General features: G+C 41.0%; 1 long non-coding RNA gene across 1 annotated transcript in view; it reads right to left on the bottom strand.

Moving 5' to 3' along the window:
* Positions 1-924: 924 nt before the first annotated feature.
* Positions 925-10,878, bottom strand: part of LOC113842883 (uncharacterized) — a 45,735-nt gene continuing 35,781 nt past the window's right edge. Inside the window, exon 5 of the long non-coding RNA XR_011808491.1 lies at positions 925-4,186. This is a non-coding gene — a long non-coding RNA (uncharacterized lncRNA). The remainder of the gene's footprint in view (positions 4,187-10,878) is intronic.

The following is a 10,878-nucleotide window of genomic DNA, read 5'->3' as shown; positions in this document are numbered from 1 at the left end:
CCACTACGGAGCAGAGCCAAGCCAGTAAGAGATGTTGCTTGTGTCCCTGTGAGAACATGTTTAAGAAAGGGGGAAAAAAAAAAAAAAAAGCACGCTGCCATACACAGCAGCTGGGAGAATGAGAGGAGTGAGAAACAGACTTGCAGGCACCAAGGTCAGTGAAGAAGGAGGGGGAGAGGTGCTCCAGGTGTCAAAGCAGAACTCCCCTGCAGCCTGTGGTGAGGACCATGGTGAAGCAGGCTGTCCCCCTGCAGCCCATGGAGTACCACAGTGGAGCAGGGTTCCACGTTGCAGCCCATGGAGGAGACCACAGCGGAGCAGATGGACCTGCACTGACGGCTGCAGCCTGTGGAGGACCCCTGCCAGAGCAGATTCTAGGCTGGACCTGTAGCATGTGGAAAGGAGCCGATGCAGGAGCAGATGACCTGACAGGAGCTGCTGCTTGTGGGGGGCCCAGGTTGGAGCAGTTTGCTACTGATAGATGGACTCCATGGTGTAGTGGGTTTACGTGGCACAGTTTTGGTAGCAGGGGGCCATAGGGGTGGTTTCTATGAGAAGGATCTAGAAGCTGCCCCATGTTTGGTAAGGGCCCCACTGCTGACCAGAGCCGAGCCAATAAGAGATATTGTTTTGCGCCTCTGTGACAGCATATTTAAAACAGGGGAAAAAAACACTGTGCCACACAGCAGCTGGGAGAACAAGAGGAGTGAGGAACGGCCTTGCAGGCGCCAAGGTCAGTGAAGAAGGAGGGGGAGAGGTGCTCCAGGTGCCGGAGCAGAAGTCCCCTGCGGCCTGTGGTGAGGACCATGGTGAAGCAGGCTGTCCCCCTGCAGCCCATGGAGTACCACGGTGAAGCAGGGTTCCATGCTGCAGCCCGTGGAGGAGACCACGGTGGAGCAGGTGGCCCTGCACCGACGGAGGCTGCCGTCTGTGGAAGACCCCTGCCGGAGCAGATTCCGGGCTGGACCTGTAGCCCGTGGAGAGGAGACCACGCAGGAGCAGGTGACCTGGCAGGAGCTGCTGCCCGTGGGGGAGCCAGGTTGGAGAAGTTTTCTCCTGTGGGATGGACCCCGTGGTATGGACCCATATCTGGAGCAGTTCTGGAAGAGCTGCTGCGTGTGGGAAGCCCACGCTGGATCAGTTCATTAAGGACTGCATCCCGTGGGAGGGACCCACAGCACAGGGGACAAGAGTGACCGAGAAGGAGCGGCAGAGAAGCGCTATAGACTGACCATAAGCCCCATTCCCCCATTTCCCTGCGCCGCTTGGGGGGAGGAGGTGGAAGAGGGTGGATGGGGGGGGGAAGGTGCTTTTGGTTTCTTTCCTTTGTTTCTCACTTCCCTAGCTTGTTAGTAATAAGTAATAAATCTTATTGTCTCCCTATGTTGATTCTGTTTTGCCCGTTACAATAATTACTGCGTGATCTGCTTGTCCTTATCTAAAACTTTGAGCCTTTTTCATCGTATTTTCTCCCCATTCCTCTTTGAGGAGGGCGAGTGAGAGAGCGGCTGTGGTGGAGCTCGGCTGCCCACTTGAGCGGAACCACGACACATGATACAGACCCATATCTGGAGCAGTTCTTGAAGAGCTGCTGCCTGTGGGCAGCCCACACAGGATCAGTTCAGCAAGGACTGCATCTCATGGGAGGGATCCCATGGCACAGGGGACAAGAGTGACTGAGAAGAAGCAGCAGCGAAGAAGCACTATAGACTGACCACAACCCTCATTCCCCCATTCCCCTGTGCCACTTGGGAGGAGGAGGTGGAAGAGGGCGGATAGGGGGAAGGCGCTTTTGGTTTCTTTTCTTTGTATCTCATTTCTCTAGCTTGTTAGTAAGAGGCAATAAATCTTACTGTCTCCCTATACTGAGTCTGTTTTGCCCATGACAATAACTTTTGAGCGATCTCCCCGTCCTTGTCTCAACCCTGGAGCCCTTTGCACTATATTTTCTCCCCTTGCCCTTTTAGAAGGGGGAGTGAGAGAGCAGTTGTGGTGGAGCTCAGCTGCCCACCCAAGTAAAACCACCACACAAATAGAGGCAAATAACCTCCACCCTGTCTCAATCTGCTGGCTGTGATCTTTTAATGGAGCCCAGTACTCAGTTACACTGCACTTCTACAAATATGATTTACTTCGTTAAATCTGTTGATTGTTCCAGGTCACAACTTGTCCTTCATGAGTTTAGAAATAGATATGCTCTGTTAGTTTTCAAAGTACTGAAGTGGGGCTAACCAGCCTACAGCTCTGTAAATCCAATACACAAGTTGTGTGTAACATCAGCCTTTTCTCAGTTATCAGCAAGCCCTCAAATGCTATGATTTTTCACAATTTACAGTGGCCTCAGAAGCATATCAGCACCTTCTTTCAGCACCTGCTGAGGAGCCCCATCTAGCCCCATGGACTGCAATACATCCACCCACCTTCCCTATATAGTCCCAAACTGTTGTTTCCCCACAGAGTTGTTCTCATTCCCAAATTGCACCAGTGTGTGCAGAGATCTGAGAGCAGGTTTTCTCCGAGACAAAAAGTCATTGAGTGCTTCAGGCTTTTCCACCACTGGGTCCTCTCCCATTCAGAAATAGAAGTGCATTTTATCTGAGCTTCCTTTTACTTCTGTCATGCTTGTAAAATCACATCTTGTTACCTTTTATGTTTCTTCTCCAGTTTTAGCTCCAACTGGGCTTTGGTCTTTCTGGTTTTGTCCCTACATGTCTGAGCAATACTTTTATACTTCTCCTTTGTTGACTGCCCTTGTTTCCACTTCTTATGTGCTTGGCATTTTAGTTCATTAAGAAGCTTCTTGCTTAGCCAAGTGGGCCTCCTGCCAAAATTCCCAGTCTTCCTGAACAATGGACTGAACAAGTGGTGCATGTTGATCTCCAGGAAACTTACTTTTGGCAATGAACTTAGTGGGGGAGGGAAAGTTATGGGAAATTGTTTTCCAAGGAAGGATTCTAACTTTCCTTCCCTATGGAGGATATTTCAGTATTTCAAGGTTGCAGTGTTAGCCAATTAGTTGCACACAACTGTTGTGATGCTTTAAATGGAAGGGAGTTTGTATTTGGTATCGTAGTGTTTTGTTTAAAGGTGGGATCTATTTTAGCAAAGGAATTCCCTTACATTAATCTCGTTTTATTAGCTGTGAGGGTAATTGCATAGTTGTAAGATTTTCCTCAAAGCTAATACACCCTATGCTTCAGGGTCTAAGTGCATACCTCAGCCCTATTTTGTTTTAAATTATTAATTTTGGTGATTAGATGATCACAATGGTAGGTGTGCTGGTCTTGGTTCTGGGTGTATTCTATCCATTTCTTATGTTGCTGGCTGTGACTAGGAAATTAGGGTTTGTACAGAAAGTGATTAATGAAGCTGTGGTAGAAATCAATTGGGATTCTAGGTTTTCAGTCCAGAAAATTTATAATCTCTTTTTCATGGTGACTCCTATAGCATATTGCGGGGGTATATTGTTTTCCCAGCTGTGACAATGCTTGAGGAATGTGTTTGTTATTGAAGGCAAAGTTTTGGGTGCTAATGGTAAAATGTGTGAGACAGTCTTTGTTTCAAGGTGCTCTTTCTATCCTACAAATGCTTGTTTTCTAGCCTAAGAATCCTTCTTTGTTCTGAAAGTACCTACTGCCTTTTTTTCACTGCTAAATATAAACATAAAATTCAGAGCAATTGTTCTCTACTCATATTCAGCTTTGAAGAGCATCACTTGTCTTTCAAATCTAATAAAAGATATATCTGTTTTTCTCTTCCAGCTATACCAGTTGATCTAGTAAAATGTATTACTTCTCTACAATCCTCTTCGCCCTCTAATTCAGAGAACATAATAGACTGTATTTGAATAGCTACTCAAATCTGCTTTTTCATCTGTGTCTCCTCTCATTTAGCCACTTGCAGAGCAAGAATCATAAAATCATAGAATCAGAGAACCATTAAGGTTGGGGAATTTCTGGAGGTCATCTATTCCAGTTATTTACTCTAAGGGAGCTAATTCATTTCTGGTTGCACTTATCTATTCTAAACTTCATGAGTTCAGTCCATTTCTCCAGTCTGTCCATGCCTCTGAGTGGCAGCCCCACCCTCCAACCATCTTCTTTCTCCACTTTTATTGTCATCCAAAAACTTGCTGAGGGTGCACTCCATCCTTGGAGATCAAATAGCTGTCCTGGGCCTCTTTGCCCTATGGAAAAAAAGAAAAAAAAATACTAGATGTACAGGAGAAAGTTAAATTATTAATTTTAGTTGGTGGGATTCCAAGGGTAAGGAAGAGGCTTGACCAGTAAGGTTAGAGTCAAGGAAGAAAATATCAGAGGGGACTTTTGTGAAGAATAAATCTTTTTTTTCTGGCTTCTAAATCTGAGAAATTCAGGCATCAAGCAAGAAAGACATAATATGAAGTACTTTATTTTTCTTTTCAATTTACTTTGATCAAAATACTATTAATTATTTCCACTAATAGAAACCCTCTTTCTACAAAAAGGCACAGTATGGAACTGACTATCAACCTAGAAGCCAAAAGGGATTCTCTTCAGAAGAATATTTTCCAATTAAGACATCCTCAGTTGAAAAACATATTCTATAAAACATTTTATTTATTTATTTATTTATTTATTTATTTTTATAGACAGCTATACTGTTCTCTTACTTAAGCAGGTTTTTTTCTGAAAAGTTTGCTCTGAGACCAGTTTTATTTGCCCTTGAAGTTTTCTTTCCCTTCTGTTTACACACAGGTTTTACATTTTGAGTCTCAGTAGCTTGTGAAGATCTTTAAAACATAATTTAGTTTTGCAACTAAAATAATATTCATGCCATTATACAAAAGACTTGATTTTTGCACAGTGAATTTCCTTCAAATCAAATAAAAGTATTTAAACAACTGATAAAAATTAAAATTGGAAAAATATCTTAAAAATCCATTCTGAGAATGCTTGTATCTTTGGCTAAATCTAAGCAGAATTGAGTCAACCCCCAACCCTTCTGTGAAGCCATTCGACACACTTTGTCCAGGCGCAGGTTGAAGAATTGTGAAAGTAGTCCCTGAGACAATTCACAAGATAACAATGTAGGTCTCTCACTGCACGCGCACATTAAAGTGTGCTTTTTCTTGATGAAGTGAGAATGGTTTTCTGTTATAAACCAAGCTACTTCTATTTACATTGTTTACCAACCTGTAAACTCTAACCCTGTCGCTGGGACTGGGGGGGTGTTACTTTATAATTCAGCGTGCCTTCTAATTTGAATGAACCTTCATTTTAAAGTAAACGCTGTAAGAGAATTTCAGCTCAGGCAAATAAATAGCCAAAATAGAAACCTGTGACATGGGTCTGAGGTTTATTATAGCCCATTTAGCATAAATATATATCCCTGGTATAGCAAGAGCCTGGGTTTTCTTTCAGTCTACATTATCAGTATATTTTTACCTCCGCTTGAAGTTTTTACCTTTGTTTTTACCTCCACAAGAAGTGGCCTTCTTGTTCACTTGACTTGTCCTTTTCTTACTGCTGAACTCCTCTTGACTGAGGGCTGCATGAATCTTCCCAGTCATGAACCAAGGGAGCTGTAGCTAGAAAGGGATGTCCTCTCTCTCACTTGATGTTAAAGCACAAAATTATTTCCCCTCATTGCACCTATGCTGCTCAGTAGCAAAGTAGAAACTTTTCGTTATGTCTTTCAAGCCTAAGCAAGCAGCGGTCTGCTGGCAAGAAATTTAAGCTCAGACTTCAATGACTATTTCCTGGTTGGGTTGGCTGCCAATACTATAACAAAGACAAAAACTTTGAAGAAAACAGGCCAGATGGCATAGAGGCTTGCAGACCTCTGATATAATGCTGGTCATAGCTGATGTACTGATGCCAAACTGTTGTGTCTTAATTGTCCTATGTGGCTACCTTGCAGAGAGAATATATGCCCAGTTCCAGACCTTGATGGGAACCAGAAATGAAAGTAATGTCTCTCCTGAACCAGAAGCCATCTGGCTTCATTTTTCATTCTGCAATAAACATCTCAGTGCTCATCACCCTGTCTGGAGGAGTGACTTGGTCCCGTTAAAGGGTGTTCAAGCATGCAAGATACAGCTGATACCAGCTGAAAAATCCCTGAAATCAGATAATCACTTGACTTTATGGCTATGGTATATTCAAACCTTGCTATGAGATTTTTGGATTGTGCTGCTTCACGTCATCCAATCACCTTTGTCTTGCAAGCCTCAGCCTGCTCATCTGCATCAGTGCAGGGAGGTCAGTGTGGACGCTGACAACATCATTCAGCATTTCAGCCATTCCTTCGAGGTACATGAGAGCCTCACAGGTGAGCATGCTGCAGACCACTTTTGGACAGGACAAATGGAAGGTCCTTTCTAGCTGTGATGTAAGTGCTTCTGGGACAGACATCAGACTTGTTGGCAGCCAACATGCCTTGCAGCATGGATACAAATGAGGTGCCTGGAGGCACTGCAGGGCACGCAAGAAGAATATGAATGGTTGTCTTCGATGTGCTGCACTGTTAATCAAAAGCAATCTCAAAGGTTGCCTTTGTGATCACACATCAAAAAGCAATGTCCCAAAGAACTACGACATACCTGAGGGTACCAAAAAGCTACCAGTAACTCCATTTTAAGTTACCTGAGTGCTGAAGCAAAGGCTTCCTAATGTATTTGAAACTATCACGTGTCAAAAGAAATAAATCTCCACTTCAGGTCCATTTGAAGTACATCTGAAATAACTCAGCGTTACCCCTCAGGAAGGCCCCAGTAGTTTAGCTGTGGTCTAAGCACTCCTGGCTCACTGGGACTGCAGTGAGTCCAATTCAGCTGCGTCCACCTTTGATGTAGTGGTTGGTGCTGGGCATCTCTAGGTCTGGAGCACAGGAGGCCTCTCATGCAGGAGCTCAGGCTGTGTACTGCTCCCCTGGAGAGATGCTCTTCAGAAGACATCAGGAGCAACCTCTGCTTCCATCTGGCCAAAAAAAGTCTCTCCAGCAGCTTCTCTTGGGGTTGTGCACACAAGACCAATTCATCCTGTCTAGTGCTCCTTGTCTCCTCCATCCTTCTCCAGCCATCATTGCTTCTCAATTCTTTCTCTGCTTCGTGTGCAGCTTGCAGAATGGGAGGCTGCAAACTCCTCTCACAGTACAGATGAAGCATGAGCTGATGGTATTTTCAGTGCTTTGTTATTCAGGACAGCTAAACTATTCCTTACAACTGTCCTGAATCAAGGCCAGAGGACCCATATTATACTATCAAGCAATGACAATTCTCTAACTTTCTCACTTTTGTTTAAAATAAAGTAATATATGTAAATGGACGAGGGAAAAAATGTCCCTGCAGTGTAAGACTGCACAGTTAAATTCCCCAGAAAGGGAGAATTTAACTTTCCATATTGACTGCACCTTGCTACAGATATATACAGATATATACTATATCTGTTTTTTCTGGTTCTCAATGAATATATTGAGTAACAACTACAATACTTTATTAAAATTTCTTGTGCAGTAGTGCATCACAGCTCACCATGATATTGCTTGACTACCTGCAACTGTGGTACAGAACATATCAAAATGGTGTGGCAACCAAAAGCAATTATAAATGTGGCAGTATCACTACCAGACTATTTAATCTTAAATTCTGCTTATATTTGTGCTCCTCTTTAAGAAGCTTATGATATATTCAACCCATAGTGCACAGATCGCTGTGCTTTTCTGGTTAAATTAAAGGAAACAAGTGGCATTCATTCCTATCTATAAATTAATATACAAGATGAATCAGAAAGTAGGATAACTCTGTATGTTAATTATTTTGTAGATACAACAAACAAAAACATCTTGAAAAACCGGGCTAAAATTCTGCATGTTTTCCTCAAAAAAAAAAAAAAAAAAAAAAAAAAAAAAAAAAAAAAACAGAAAATAATTTAAATAATTTCTCTCTCACAAAAAAAAAAAAAAAAAAAAAAAAAGGAAAAAATAATAATAATGATAATTAAAAAAAGCTTGTCATTTATAGTTGTGTGCTTATCCAATTTTCTCCACCTTGGCTCTATCTTTCTTTCTTTGTCTGACATGACTAACACTTTGAACATTGATAAAACAATATCTCCTAGAAAATCCTTTTAATCGTTCCACAGGTAATGTAAACAGATGCCAGATTCTGAGATCTTTTACTTGTGTTTTTTTTTTTTTTTACTAATTTGGTTTCTTTCAAATAGGATTTAAAAAAAAAAAAAAAAAAAAAAAGCAGAATATATTAATGGTAGAAATCCAAAACTGCTTCTCAAGCTTGCCTGTCATTCTGGGCAAGAGATAATTGCTTTCTACATATATTTTAAAAAGTACTACAAAGTGACAGCAACTAGAAGCATAGAAAAACTACCTTAAAACACACAAATTAAAACAAACAAGATGCCAGAGGCACTCTTAGGGAAAGAATGAAGTACGGTCCTCCAGGCTCAGCTCTTTCAGATGCTCTCAAAGAATGCTAGGGGAAAATGTTGACCTGTCAAAGTAACTGATTTACAAACTCATTCCTATAAAATGACTGTCATTATTCTTGCAGGCTAAAAAACTAGACAAAGCTAGGGCCACAGAGCCAAAAATCCAGTGCAGATGTATTTCCATAATCACAGCCAGAAAAACCCTGCAGTTTGGAATATCTACCTTAGTTCTGTAAAGTACTAGTCTACATTTAACATAGGTATCATGTATGTGTTAAAAAAATGGTACTTCAGAAATATGCTTTTTATGCAAAGAAACTGCAGGCAGGACTTGGAGATAAGAGTAAACATTAAGATTATTTTGTGTTCTTTCACATTTATTTCATTTGCACTTTCTCTCCCATTCTCCATCTCAAGGACTTGTGCACATTACAAATAACTGTAGTCATTAAAACTATTTTGGTATGGTTTGTACAGTTTTTTTCTCCCCTCTATAATCTTCATGTCTCACAGACAATGCCTGAATCTCAAGGCTTTCCTCTCAACTGCATAATTTAAAGAAAAAGAAAGTACTTCAGTGTTGCTTTATAATATGTGGTTTAATCCACTGCCATCCATTTGGTCTTGGGAAAAAATTATCATATTATCTACTGTAAAACATATGAAGCAAACAGTAATAATAACAGCAAAAAAATAGATAAAATAAAATAAATAAAAGAATTAAAAAAAAAAAATCAAATATTTCCCTGTGGTCTTAAAAAAAAATATCAGAATCAAGAGCTTCTCCTCAAGCTTCACCAGAGACTCCAGAGACTTTTTCTTGGAGTCATTCCTGTAGCCTATCCCAGTTCATGGTTTCAGTTCTTTCATACAACACAGCTATTTGTGTTGCTTCTGATCCTGCTGATTTCTTATTAGCGCACCTGCAGATCTTTAAATCTGCCATCACAAAGGCCAAATGAGAAACTGATTGCTTTGCAGATTTCAAGTAGATTCTTATTTTAAGTGCCTAAAATGCAGATGGGTATCTAGCGGGATTTTCAAATACACATCATCACCTAACTCCCATTGCTTTTATCATTTCTTTTGCATTTTCAGAAGATAGTTTTATCTGTCTGGCAGGCCTTCAAGGTCAAGCTGATACACAAATTAAAAACACTGGGGGAAATTAAAATTCATTTCTGCAAAGCTGATAATATTTGAACTTTGCAGCTTCTATTTACGTAGCTAAAAATGGAAATGCCCTACTTCTATTAAGCCATATTGTTTACCTAAGAAATATTCTGTGAATTTTGATTTTAAAATAAATTCAATTTTTCTTACAGTTTCTCAGAATATCCAAGTTCCTGCAGAGCTGCTATGTTGTTCATACAAACTCAAAACCCACACAGAGTAGCAAAAGAGAGTATAAGTAAACAACTAATCAGAATTGTGCTTACTAAACCAATAGAAGTCATCTGAGTCATCTGTCTACGGATGACAATGAATTGATTGGAGTGTTGCATTTTCACATATATCATTAGAAGCCAGGATATGAGTCTACAATCTGAAAATGCATATATATGTACCTGGAACTTTGTACAACCAAAACGAATCTATGAATAAATTTGTGCAGACCAGGGTCATATAAAATGCACAGATTTTGTGAAGGAATACAATTCTAATTTGTACTGTATCTCGAGGCTACTGAAGTGGGCAGAAAGCTGAAAGCAATTTGGATCAGCAGCACTTTCCAACAAGTAGTCCTCTCTTTGTAGTAATGTCAAGATGGTACCTGGCACACCCCAGTACTTAACTGATGAATATGAACCACACCATTTAATTTTGTATAGAATCCCTGAACCACTGAGTTAGGTCCTGGGCACAGTTTCAGCTGTGAGGTCCTTCCTTCCACTCTGAGTGCCACCTCCTTTTTCTTCTCCAGCTCAGTGAGGAAACACAGTTGAGCTTGGCAGTAATTGAGCACCGAATGAAGATTAATAAAACCAAGCATTAAATATTAGTTCAATTGAACAGAGAGATCCAATTGCACTCTTGCCTTCAGACACACCAAGCATTCATGACCCTGCAATAATTAAGACTGAAATTCTTATATATATAAGAATAAATGTGTATATATATATATATATTGATTGATTGATTGATTTTTCCCTCCGGAAATGAAACTTCTGCAAATGCACTGCATCTGGGCCTTCAAAGATATTTCCTCCTCTGTTTCCAGACAACACCGAACATGGGCCAGAATGAATGATACTTAACAGAGAGACAGTGGTGTTGAAATGTTTATCTCCATTAAGAGGAAAGACTCCACTTTTGCACCTCTGGACAGGTGAACCTGCTTTTTGCCATGGATAAGGGCAATCTTCTGCTTGTGGCTCCTTCCCTGGCTCTCTACCAGCATCCTGTCAGGACAGAGCTTACTTGGAAACCTCTCCTTTCCAGTAGGTTT

This window comes from Anas platyrhynchos, chromosome 1 (assembly GCF_047663525.1).
Source record: "Anas platyrhynchos isolate ZD024472 breed Pekin duck chromosome 1, IASCAAS_PekinDuck_T2T, whole genome shotgun sequence".
In the NCBI taxonomy this organism is placed as follows: domain Eukaryota; kingdom Metazoa; phylum Chordata; class Aves; order Anseriformes; family Anatidae; genus Anas; species Anas platyrhynchos.
This window is presented reverse-complemented; position numbering and strand designations above follow the sequence as displayed.